The 14,010-nt window shown below is 36.3% G+C and overlaps 1 long non-coding RNA gene across 1 annotated transcript; it reads left to right on the top strand.

The window, feature by feature from the left end:
* The first annotated feature begins 131 nt into the window (after window positions 1–131).
* LOC149785292 (uncharacterized) lies at window positions 132–12,285 on the top strand. Its single transcript, XR_016413498.1, has 3 exons — window positions 132–206; window positions 3,586–3,799; window positions 12,157–12,285. It is a non-coding gene; the product is annotated as an uncharacterized LOC149785292 (long non-coding RNA).
* Window positions 12,286–14,010: the final 1,725 nt, after the last annotated feature.

Raw genomic sequence — 14,010 nt, 5'->3', positions numbered from 1 at the left:
TCATGAAAGGTTGTTGTCTTAAACATTGATTAGTTTGTATTAATTAAATAAATAACATTTCATGTTCTAATGATATAAAATTAGGACTAATATTTTAAAATGCGTGACATTCATATTCAACTAAGCGTGACGTAACAGTAGCCGCGCGCCAAAACGTCAACCGGTTGCAAGATTGGTCCCCCAACTAACTTGTACACATTCGGGCTGTAAGTGCATATCAGCCTGGAACCAGGCTGGCATGTTATCTATCTCTTCGACGTTTCTGTTACATTTAAAGCTAATCACTCCTTCATTTACTGGATACGGATCAACCTTAATAAACTGAATAAATCATTTTAAATTCCTTAAATTAGAATGCAGTATCGTTTTAAAAATGTTTGAAGTGCGCGAGTGAAACGGGAAGAGGCATACAATACAGCTAACGCATCTGCCCACTCAGTGTACAAAAAAAAAATGCAAACTAAGTCGTGAAGTCTTAAGAAAATAATATTTATATTTTGTTGTCAATATAAAGACTACATAATATGTGCCAAACTGTAAATTGACACTGTATTAATATGGTCTTTCAAGGGAAGTAACTGGATCATGATTTCTGATTTAATTCTTGAAGGATTATTTCCATTGGCATACTATGTCCTGTGCAACGGGCAGTGTAGCACAATTAATTTTTCGTCAGTTGTTTTAAAACTGATTGATAACTGATTATAATCACTTAAGTATATATATTTCAAAGTGAAAACATGGGAAAAATCAAGAATTGATTGACTGCCATGCTAAAAGGCTAGCAATGTATTTGCAGCATCCCAAGTCTATATGGCCGCCGTAAGATGCAGTGTCTTATGTTATGATTGGTTCTCGGTGATAAGTCTGCCCGTATGTTGGTTTCTGACTTCGTATCTGCCCAGTAACTGGAATTATTGACAATTTACAGTTTCCAAACGTTGTAGATGGTTTTGTGGTATGAAAGAAGCTTATTGATTTTGGAGTCGAAAGGTCAAAGTGCAAGATCACCTTGAAATAAATAAAAAAAGACAAAGAACATTAGTTTTTCTTCACATATCAGTACCAAACATCGTGGATGGTTCGCAGTTGGGTACAGGAAGAACCTATTGATTTTCGGGTCAAAAGGTAAATGGCAAATTTTACTGTCTCAGAGGAGAAACATGGTTTCTGCACAATAACATTTGTTCTACATCATGGACCTAACCCAAACTGTGTTGTATAATTTTGTCGAGCAGTTTTTGTGGAGAAAAAAAATTGTGTAAAGATTTGTCATTTTGGTATTCATATTTAAACATATTCTGAATTCCCGCTGACCTTTTCGGTCCCGTTTGAGATATTTGGATAGTTAAGTTAGGGGGTGGAGTCACAGCATAGTACCCATTGAAAACATGGAATTCTCCTAAAACGCACAAGTAGTTATATCTGGCACTTGGGGGATGGGTGGGTGGACAAACGGGAACTAACATTAGCCGGTAGGTTTGCAGTGTGAGCCTTCTTGACTAACGAGAACAAACCGGAAATCCTATGTTAAAATTGTTCACAGATTTTACATGGGAACTTGATTATGGGGACAAAAGTCTTTATGATGACAAAGTTGATAGGGACAAACGTGTTTATGCGGACATAAGTTTATAAGTATAACGTGTTGAAAAGTTTATGGAGATAAGCAGGAATGGTAATGTTAAAATTGTTTAGGGATAAAGGGCCGAAAGTTTATGGGGACAACAGGGAATGTCATTTTTTTTTTAAAAAATATTTTTATTTACAATCCAACACACACCTTTACAATCCAACACACCACATATACTATGAAGCGATTGATTTTTGACTTGAATCAAACACCTCACTATCCAACAACTGCTTTTTGATTATATTTTTTAATCATTATAATTCAAGCACATACCCCGCTATCATGCACCCGTGTTTTGATTATAAACCAAAGACACCTCTACAATCCAGCAAATGATTTCTGATTACATTTCAAACACACGCACCGCAATCAAACACCGCTTTTTTTAAAAAATTTATTGCTATCTAAAAATTATCCCAACTATCCAACCAAAAGAAAATAAATGTTGATACACATAAAATATACTTACATACAAACACATATACTATCAAACAAAGGTAGGAGGTGTTTACAGACACATTATTATACTCTCACGTATACTATCACATGAGTTAAGGGTTTTAATGTTTAGATTTATGTGGGGAAAGACAAGGATTTAAGAAACAGATGCATATACACAAATTAATTTTTGACAAATGATTAGCATATCTCTTGTCTGGAGATCTGAGTGGCCCCGTTTGTTTTTGCTTCCACATAAATTAGAGGCCATTACACCTCTCGGGACTGGCATCGAATGTTTCACGATTTTTCGGTGGAGACCATGAACCTAAAATTAAGCTGGCTGCACTGCCCCTCCTCCTCCTGGATGCAGTCTTTATAGCACATCTCTGGAATTTCTTCATGGATCTTTATCCAATTGGCATTTAGGCGCTGAAATCCCCATTTTCTCTTCTGGCTTTCATATTCTTTTCTCTCCTCTCCCCACGCACTCTGGATCTTCTCCACCCCTTCATTGAAGACCTCCTCACAAGGGTCTTCACTGTTTTAAAGGAGGCCATCTCCCTCTTCAGGTGACGCGTTTGAGGATATATGTCTAGTTCTTTCACCCTGTTCATGAGGTCTCTATCATATCTAATACATATACGGCAGTGATGGAACGGAATTGTGCGTACTTAATGCCAATGCATTATATATAAACGAAAATGTAAATGGGGATTTGTTGGCGCGTACAGCGTTGCCAGAGGGTGGTTTATTTTCGACTTTATAGTTGTTTTAAAATAATGGGTTAAGTTCACCCAACGCTGCAGGAGCAGGTGCTTACCTGCAGTGGAAAACCAGATACCCTTAAAGCTCTCTGGCCGTGGATTTCACCATAACCAGTTGTCGAGTAAAGTCTGACTGTATTATCGCAATACAATGATTTTTTTTTCTTCTTCTGGAAGCTGTCCGCTTTACTGGAGCAATCTTCAGACGTGAATCTGATTTTGTGACGGAGAGTTGTAAAACTCTTTCCAGTTTCGTGTAATCCCTATGATGTAGTTGATGGCGATGTTGGCTCGGATGACGATGGTATTGATTAACTTGTAGTGAGGGACCAGAACTTCGGGAGTAATGGATTTGCGGAGGATAACGAGGGATCCTTCGGCAAACTAGGAGAGGCGAGCCATGCGTGATGGCTCGTTGACCATTTGATGAGAATTGTGGAGCCGATAATACATGGTGATCGTCAGTTGGACGCCACGACGTAAATATGTTCCAGTTTTAGTCAATATCATTCACTATGACTATCGCAATGAAATCAATAATTCAGTATCCTTATGTGAGTGAAAATTAATATAATGCACACAACCTACGCGTGGATGAAATATATATTATTCATATTTTTGTAAAAATTTTATACCATGTAAATCTTTATGTCAATTAAAGGTCTTTAATAAGTTTTATTCCTTGCGGTGTTCTTCTTCTTCGAAACAATCCGCTGCATACCGTGTTTACACGTCGGTCTGTTTCAGAAATGGATCCAGTTCGTGCATCTCCGTCAGGTGTTCTGCAACTTCCACCAGATATGACAAGGGGTGGTTCCGGTATGCGTCATGGTAGTATTGTCTCAGAATGTGGAATCCAAACTGCCATTGCTGAGGTCATGGTTTCCGGGTATCCAGGGACCACCATGCCAAATATTTCATTGCATTAATAGAGTGGTCTGCCTTCGTCATGTTTTCTAATGTAGGTTGTAATGGTATATTTAAGAGCCTTTGCCTGTCTGGATCGGATTCTTCTTCTGCCACCTTCTTTATCTCCTCCTTGTCTTCTACATTGGATCGAATAATATCATAATAACTAATAAATATGACCCAGGGGGCAATGACAACCCAATCAACTTAGAATCTTATTGACAAATCTCCACTAACCAGTCTGGAAACCTAATCATTTGTGGCGTCTTCAATGCCCCCAATGAACTATGGGGAGAAAGTTGAAGGGATAAAAGAGGCAAATTAACTGAAGAATGGATTGCTGAATCAAACCTAACCATACTCAGTGATGGGTCTAAAACTCGACTTAATCCTGAGGATGGCTCCCTCTCAGCAATCGATCTTGCTATATGCGCACTCAAACTAACCCAACTTACAAATTGGTGGGTTGATCAAGATAACACATTAGGTAGCGACCATTACCCCATCATAATCTCCCTCCAAATATCAGTTCGGCACAACCCCATGAAGTCCCACCCAAGCAGAGATATGATAAAGCTGATTGGGATAACTTTAGAAACACCCTTGCCGCTATTAATACCAAAGAGCTCGAAGACCCAGATATAACAATATTCCATGACAATGTACTTAATACTATATTTAATGCAGCTACCCCAAATATTCCCCCCAAAACAAACTCTCAGACTAAATAATCAGTACCATGTTGGAATGATCAATGTCAAAAAGCACATAAAGATAAAAGAAAAAGCACCTAACAAATACAAGTGAACAAGAGACTCAATAGATTTCATCCAAAGACAAAGAAAAACACGTTAAAGGGATCATAAAACTAGCCAAAGAAAAAACAAGGCAACACTTCTGCTCCAAACTGAACCTCAAATTTAACTCTAAACAAGTATAGGACAAAATAAAATCTATCATGGGGAAAGCTATCAACTTAACACCTAAGCTGAAAAATGCTACAACCAACCATGACAAAGGTGACCTACTTACTAACCATTTCTCGGCCATGAGCAGTAATATCAATCACCTTAAGAACTTCCGAGAACAGAGACAGAAAGCTGAAACCACACTTCCTAACCTCTTTAAAGACCTAGGGTTCAAGAACTCAGATTTAAATTCCGAAATCACCCTGTACGAATGGAAAATAATGCTAGGGTCTAAAAAAGAAAGCTCACCTGGGAAAGATCAAATTGGATATATCATATACAAAAATCATCCAAACAACATTACAGCAACCATTATAAAACTGCTCAACTAAATTTGGTAAAGTGGAAAATTACCACTCAGCTGGAAACAAGCGGTTGTCATCCCAATCCCTATACCATGTAAAGACCCTAATAATATTAACTCGTATCGTCCCATTTCCCTCACTAATAACATATGTAAAATGATGGAAACAATCCTAGCCAACAGATTAAAACACCACCTAGAAAGTAACAAACTCCTGTCAGAAAACCAATGTGGCTTCCGTAACAGGCGCTCCGCCACAAATCAACTTTTAAGACTAGGAGCGGCTATCAAACTAGCTTTCAACTCCAAAAGAAAATCAGACAGACAACTTATAGCAGTCTTCCTTGACCTTGAAAAGGCGTTTGATCTTGTCTGGACCAAAGGATTGATTGCAAAACCCAACCACTTCGGAATTACTTGACGCATGTTTAACTGGATCGAAAACTTCCTAACAGGTCGCAGAATAATCACTAGAGTAGGAAACACCACCTCAAAAGAATACCCCCTTGAAAATGGTACCCCACAAGGGAGTGTACTCAGATTAACGACCTTGACCTCAACCTAGCGACAAAACGGGTTAACATTTTCCCAATTCGCTGTTGACAGCGGCATCTGGAGGACAGGAAACTCTGCTAGCAATCAAGTAGTCAAAGAAATCCAGAAAAGCATAGATAACATAGGGAGATGGGCAGATGCATGAGATTTTAAGATCTCACATGAAAAAACAGTAGCAATAATCTTCTCCCCTAAACGCAATAACCAAATAATTTACCCCAACTTCTATATTCAAAACCAGTTAGTCAAATATGCTAGTAACTTGAAAACACCAGATTGAACAACTAATTTAAAATTGCAATAAAGATATTAATCTCGTAAGAAATCTTAAAGAGACCACCTGGGGATCCAATTAAGAAACCTTACTAACCATCTATAGATCACTTTTAAGGTCGAAGCTAGATTATGAATGCCAAGTTTACAACTAAGCGAAACAAACATTACTGAGCTGGATACTATCCAAAGGAAAGCATTATCTGTTTGCACTGGCACTCTACCATCGACATCACTGGACGAACTTCAAGTCCTCACCGGTGAACTGCCATTAAAAATAAGAAGACAGGAAATATTCCTCCGGTACTCCAATCGATTAACAAATCACCCCGACTCGCATGCTACAAAAGTAACCATTAGCAAATGCAACAAACCGTTTAGCCGCAAACTCGTTCCTAACCCACCAGGTGGCAAACAAATCCTAGAACTCAGGTTAAAGCTGCCAACACTTGCTCTACAAGAAGAGTACACTCACTCTCCTGACCCCGCCCCTTGGACAAACCCTATCCCTAGGATCAATATTAGAGTCACTAATTATGGAAACAAACTGGAACAAGAATCTAAACTCAAAACCATCGTAGCAATGGAAATACAAGACACATACTCTGGCTTCGTACAAATTTTCACTGACAGATCCAAAACAACCGAACCCCCCAGAACAGCAGCTGCAGTGGTTATTCCCGAATTCAACATACAAATGGGATCCAGATTACCAGACCACTGCTCTACTTTCACCACAGAGTTATGGGCAATAATATAACCATTAAAATGGATTAAAGACCAAAAAGTTCCAAAAGCAGTTATCATCAGCGACTCACATAGTGTGATATAATCCATCAAATCTCACAGCACCAAATCAAGAGAACAATTCTTGGCTATAACATTTTATATGCTTAAGAAATTATCCACAGCGGATCAGATAGTTTAATTCATGTGGATACCCTCGCATATAGGAATCCCTGGTAATGAGCTAGCCGGCAAAGTCGCAAAAAACATGTTACGAAACCCTGCCCCACTCAGATATAGCATAACAAAAGCCCAAAGCATAACAAGAAACTATATTAACCAGAAATGGCAGGAGCACGGAACTCCACTATCAAAGACATGATACTCTATTCCATTATAAAAGAAGCCAATAGGTCCATCAAACCACCCAAAGTGAACAGCCTGGACCAAATAATTATCAATCGCTTCGTAACCGGAAAAGCAAAATTAGCAGGAAGTTTTGGCAAACATCTAGGACCCAAGCCTGCTAATATCAATTGCTATCACTGCAAAACCATTGAAGACCTGCTACATATAGTCAATAGCTGCTCAAAATATCAGGAAGCTAGAATGGAATTTCAAAAAGCCTACAAATAAATTGGATTCCCTACCACTTATCCAGATTTCCTTAAAAATAACAACCCCAACATAAATATGACCTACCAAAACATACTTAAATTCCTAGACACATCCAAGCTGAAAGAAAAAAAAAATAAAACACCCTAACAACATCAAATAAACAACCCGACCTCACTTAAAAATAAATTTCCACTAGCAGATGGGCACCCTTGATATGTCTTTGGGGACCTGAGTAGTCAGCAAGAGTGTTCCTCTAGCTTAAAAATGACAACCTGTAAAACATACATAACCCACCCAACTACTCTCACACCGCTCCGGTGGCCTAGTGGTTAGAGAGTCCGCCTCGGATGCGGGAGGTCGTGGGCTCGATCCCTGGCCGAGTCATACCAAAGACTTACAAAAATGGTACTAACAGCTGCCTCGTTTGGCGCTCAGCATTAAGAGGTTAGTGTTAGGACTGGTCGGCCCAGTGTCAGGATAATGTGACTGGGTGGGACATCATGCCACATGTCTGCGGCATGATGCCCCAGTGCTAGACATCACTAAAAACTGCCACACTGCAGACATCGTAGCGATATGACTGAAAAATTGTTAAAAGCTACGTTAAAAGTCCAAATCACACACACACACACACAACTACTCTATAAAACCAGATTAATATATATAGATAGACGGGCGCTTTTGATACGTCCCTAGGGACCTGAATACTCAGAAAAGGTTCCCGTCTTCTCAAATCCCAAATATATCCTTAAAAATCAACAAAAATAATATATATATATATATATATATATATATATATATATATATATATATATATATATATATATATATACACACACACAAAATCTTCTCTGCTTCTCTTCCTAGCTGCTGGACTGGGTAGTTCTTGTAAGCCTCTTGACAGAATTGTGTAAGGACAACCAAGGTAATACTGCGGCCTACTTCTGTGATACAGACCATACTAACACTAAAGAAGCACAGAGTTTTCCATCCAGTGCAACCTAGCTCATCTTAAGAACAATTTCAGACACAAGAACCAAAACTCCAAATTCGTGCAAGTACATCCATTTAGACCAATACCCTGGCATGAGCGGGCTCCTGCCTGTAGATGGTCGCTTGCCTTCCTGGTCACTACCTCCCTTGCCTCAGTCAGACACAAATAAGCGAGCAACGCGCGCATGAAACACGTAACATAAATAAAAGCAAAAATAAATAAATAGCGAGTGGCACTTTGGTGTCAGAATCCTTACACAATTCTGTCAAGAGGCTTACAAGAACTACCCAGTCCAGCAGCTAGTAGAAGCACCTAACTACATTTTTACGCTACTATTTCCCCGAAATTACCTGAGAGGAAAAATGACTGCAGAGAAATGTAAAGAAGCAGAAGAAAAACGGGGAACTTTTGCTTAAAAAAACCTTCTAAGGGCTACTAATATTGCCTCTTATCCAGGGAACCATTTTGGCTTGGTATCCCGTTTCTATAAGACTAGTATGTACACTAGCTTGATCCTTCAATCCACCGCTTCAAAATTCAAACCTTTTATGACCTAACAGACACCAAACTTTTTATATGTCGTTCAGACATATTAGTTATTACAAATTTGTAGGGAATCTACAACGTACACTATGTGCTAGAATTTTTACGATTGTTAGGACGTAGGAAAATTTTACAACTTGTTTTGATTTGACCCAATTGCACAGGTGGCTAACACATTATTGGCATTTTTATTGTTCAGTAGTACAACTGGACTAGATTTGACTAAGTGCGGGCTGGCGTTCTTGGGAGTGCATGGCATCCGTGGATGGCTTGCCGAGTTCCTTGCCCTATTGCCTCTCTCAGACATCGTATAACGGCGGAAATGTGGAACAATTTCCACCCGCCTAAAGCTAGGTGTCCCGATGTGACATCATCGTTGCGACCAAACGCAACGGGCGTTACATACTCCCTGGGTCGACACCCAGTACATTCAATAACGGACTGAAATCAACTCTTTGTTAACATGAGTGTGTGTTGGGCCCATTCCAAGTCATGAAAGCCCTTCATTCAGGTCGTTAGAGATATATAGTCCTACGACCTGACTACTAAATTAGCAGTGCTCATTGAGTACATAAACACCTGGATGATGTGACACTAATTCCTTCCCCCAGGAACATTTAGCATCCCGCTGTGCGGGAATAAACCCGTCGCACATGCCCGTTTGGGCGCACGCGAGGTAAATCCAATTAGTCAATCAATCGGTCAGGTAAAATAACGCGATCTTCTTACTAAACTACGAAAACTGATAACGGTAACAAATGGGTATGGGGCGTATACTGTATAGTTTAATTTCAATTCTAATTTAAAAACGTATCCATTAAACGTACAAAGAATTCATAATTACGGTTATAATAATAATAATAGTAATAATAATAATAATAGAACTAAAACTACTAGCGAAATAACCATGCAATTCAACCAATCCACGAAAATTGATAACTCCACCAATGGCGATCTAATTTCAAATAGTACTTTTAAAGTTGTAATAGTAAACAAAATAAAATGTAATTACTAGCACTGAAAATGAACGTACAATGAATTATTAGTAACGGTTAAAGTATATACACTACCGGTCAGATAACATAATACTAAATTTCTAGTAGCACAAGTCTCAATGTCAATGTTATTTAAAAAAAAAAAAATACAATGTCCAATGACAACCATCGTTTCTCCCAAAATTATTTGCATATTTGCATAAATGAATATTTAATGACTGGCATGATTTCTCCTATATCCCAAGTGCTATATAAAGATTATATCATTGTACTGCTTTGTCTGATCATGTGGATATATGAAAATCCTATTTAATATCATCTTGAATTTGTTGTGACATGCAAATGAAGTAAAATAAAAATTATAGAAAGATTTCAGCTAAACATAATCCAAATGACGAAATCATCTAGGAACCATAACTTTGGTAAGAGGCTTTTAGTAGCAAACAAATGGCCCATAGGGCATCATCAAGGTCTGTTTGGCTATGAAGCCTTGCCATCATGATTAGATTACACAAATGTGTAATTACACAAGTTCTCCCAAGGGAAGTACGCTGCGAAATTTGAGAGATGGTGCTAATCAGGATGACCCTTGTTAGTTTGTCAGTCAAACTGTTAGCATTGGGCTACATGAAAGGAAGAACATGAAAATGAAACTTGAACTAACAGTAAAATTTTACACTCCACCATGTTCCAATATCAGATTGCATTACATATATTGCTTCTATCAATTTCTTGTTTTCTAAGTACTTTTAGAGTCTCATCAAAACAGTTATTGAATAGCCACTGTGGATTAGATAATTAGGTAATAAATGGTGGAGTATTGCACTTTCATTTTTTACTTATTCCAAAGATAGATAGATAGATAGATAGATAGATAGATAGATAGATTGATAGATAGGCAGGTGGGGAGACTAAATCAAGCTAACAAGTTTAATGTCTCACATGCAGAATGCAACTGATTTACCAAGTGGATGTTTGGGCATTTAAGTATAATGAATGGAATTATGTGAGTCTGAATTCTGCCTTTAGCAAATCGTGGGAAGTAAAATACTGAAATGATTCAACATGTGCTTCCATGTTACTGGTTCATTATGCCCTCAATATCTTTGACCCGGTATCATAGAGTCGTGTGACAATTGGTATATCGATGCATCTGAGGGAGAATCCAAGCAGTTCAGCAATTCCAAAAGTAAAATTAGGTCAGTGTGACTTCATTTTCATGCTTAATGGCATTATTTCCTTCAGCTGTGTGATTATTACACCTTTGCTATGCTAAACTCTATTTCACACTCACTCGTGAAATTTGGTATGTGAGTTGTTTATAGAATTGTTACGGCATATGGACATACCACATTAAAAATGTTTTAGTCTTGTCTAAAAAAATTAATCAGTGTGACCTAAATTTAATGCTTCAGAGATATGGATTTTCATATATCTGTTCATACATTTTTTCATTCACATATTCTCATATCTTTTTCTGAGAATATCACATATGTAGCTACATAACTGAATTATATATTTATACTGATAAGCACACATACTAATGACTAATTATTAACTTCACAAATTAAATTTCATTAATTGATCAATAAGTTAAATTTAAATCACTATGTCAGTATGTATTAAATTTGTAAATGCCATGAAGACATAAAAGCTACAAAGGAATTTGACTGTCTTAAGCTTTGTTTAAATCCTTTCTCTCATTTTCAACCAAATTAATGTTTAATTAGCAATTATAAAGGTGACCATTTACTTCTTTATTTAGCATAAACAATATCTAATAAAAATGTTATTTCTTTCCGCAAAATGTTTAGTTTGCAAAATCTTGCAAATAAGCTGACATTTCAAGGATGTTTTTTCTATCAAAACTATCATTATAGTAAGTTGAAAAAAAATTTCACATACGGAAGTGTCGATATTTAACTTTTCTAAATTGTTTGCAAAATAATATGTGACCTGACGGTATAGCAATACCACATGTGTGATCTGACTGTATAACATTACCACAGGTGTGATCTGACTGTATAACAATACCACATGTATGATCTGACTGTATAACAATACCACATGTGTGATCTGACTGTTTAACAATGCCAAATGTGTGATCTGACGGAATAACAATACCAAATGTGTGATCTGACGGAATAGCAATACCACATGTGTGATCTAACGGAATAACAATACCACAAGTATGATCTGACGGAATAACAATACCACATGTGTGATCTGACGGAATAACAATACCACATGTGTGATAAGACTGTATAACAAAATCACACGTGTGATCCGAATATATATATATATATATATATATATATATATATATATATATATATATATATATATATATATATATATATATATATATATATATATATATATAGAGTCTCCTCTATATTATATTAACTATTAATGTTTGCTTTTAATTTACAGGTCATGTTCACACAGAAGGACACCCTACCTAATATGACTCGCTACATGTCATTTTACTAGAAAACAATTAGTATCATCAACTATATTGAGTGTACTATTAAAGAACTTTATGCAGAAAATACTATGTTGACTCCTTTCTGCTTGTGGACCTAACGTCTTTTATATTCGTGATGGGTCGTTGGTGAAAATTCTTCTTTGTTTCCACTTCGCCTATGCACTGAAGGCATATACAGGTTTCTCTATATTTGTGATTAATGGATACTCCTTGCTTGAGATTAAAGGGTTATCTGGGCTTGACATCAGTATTGTCTGACGAATGAGTATGTGTGAACATTTCATGTGCATATGGCAGGTCATCCATCCAAAAGTCAAACTGTAATACCTATGTTTCTAAGATCTATCTGAATATGATTGAGACTAATAAGGAGTTAGGTCAGGCAAACATAATATAGTAAGCAAGTTCTAAGATTCTAATTTTGCGAGCATGCATATATATATATATATATATATATATATATATATATATATATATATATATATATATATGGATAACACGCCAAATTTAGAAGTTCATCTCAGGTTAATAAACATGGTATTTTTGAGAAGGTCAAAGCATCAGAAATAACAAATTAGCAAATAAAGTATACTCCTTTTCTTGGTTTTTGCTCATAGTAAGTGCAAACAACTTATTTTATTGCCTGCATAAACAAAAGAATTCTCAAAAAAGTGAGCATTTTTTGTACAGTATAAATATTGAAAACAAATCCAGTAATGGAAAGTTTTTGGGGTTAATTAATGAAGCAGTCACTAGTAAATATAACCAGACTGTTCTTGAGGCATAATTTACAAATGTATGTGGTATATAAAAGGATGTTTTGGGAAAATGTGCATTGACCAATCCATAATTTGCAGTTTTAATTACTCAGAATTTACAATTATGAGTGTATGTCAAATCCAAAAGCCTTATTATGTGTAAAGCTTGTTTTTATTCTGGTAAATTTGAAAATTAAAGGGATTGGTATCATCTGCCTCCTTACTTTTCAAACGAAATCTATAAGGACAATGTAACAAGAAAATCCAGGTATATATTCCTTTTAAATGTCTACCTGTATTAGAATTAGTTTAGAATAATTAATCTAAAAATGTTGTTTTTATGACTGAAAGTTTACATAAAATATTTTTTTCTCTCTAATATTTCCTGTGAAAAGTTAATTACAGTACTGTATGTACGTTTTGTTTTTATTTATTTATTTATTTATTTTCCACTTGCTTTATTGCATATTTGGAATGTGCTGACAGTTTTGGTCATAATAATATTAACTTATTTTTTAAACTGTAAAATTACAATAAAATAACAGACAAATGAGATGTTCATGCAGGGGATATGGATGCTACAAAAGCCTGAACGGTGAGTAACCTTAAAAACTTCAAAAGTTTTTTTTTTAAATTATTACAGTGTGTGTGTGTGTTGTCTTATTCTTCAAACAGAAACAATCACGTATCATCTGTGAAGATACAAGTATAAATCTGTATTAATCTTTTTTTTACTACTACATTAATTTCATATCCAGAGGTATCAAACAGGTTTTATACTATTTTATAGCAGTAATAATAAAAACAAACTGCTGGTTACAGGTAGTGGTATCAACGATATTTATATTGAGTATATAGTTGCTACCGAAGGAGTCTGACTTTTTGTCAGTAAAGTACCTTACAATAAATCACCTGAATGTACTATAAATATATGTATATTTATTATACTGATAAGGTGATTTCGTCTTGTCACAGATTTCGTTCTACTTTATTGATAAAACTTCAGACTCTGTAGTTGCTACCTCTACCAGGTGCTCAATG

The sequence above is a fragment of the Sinohyriopsis cumingii genome, chromosome 13 (genome assembly GCF_028554795.1).
Source record: "Sinohyriopsis cumingii isolate HCF-2022 chromosome 13, ASM2855479v2, whole genome shotgun sequence".
NCBI lineage: Eukaryota > Metazoa > Mollusca > Bivalvia > Unionida > Unionidae > Sinohyriopsis > Sinohyriopsis cumingii.
Note: the sequence above shows the minus strand (reverse complement) of the source record. Positions and strands in the feature narration are given on the sequence as shown.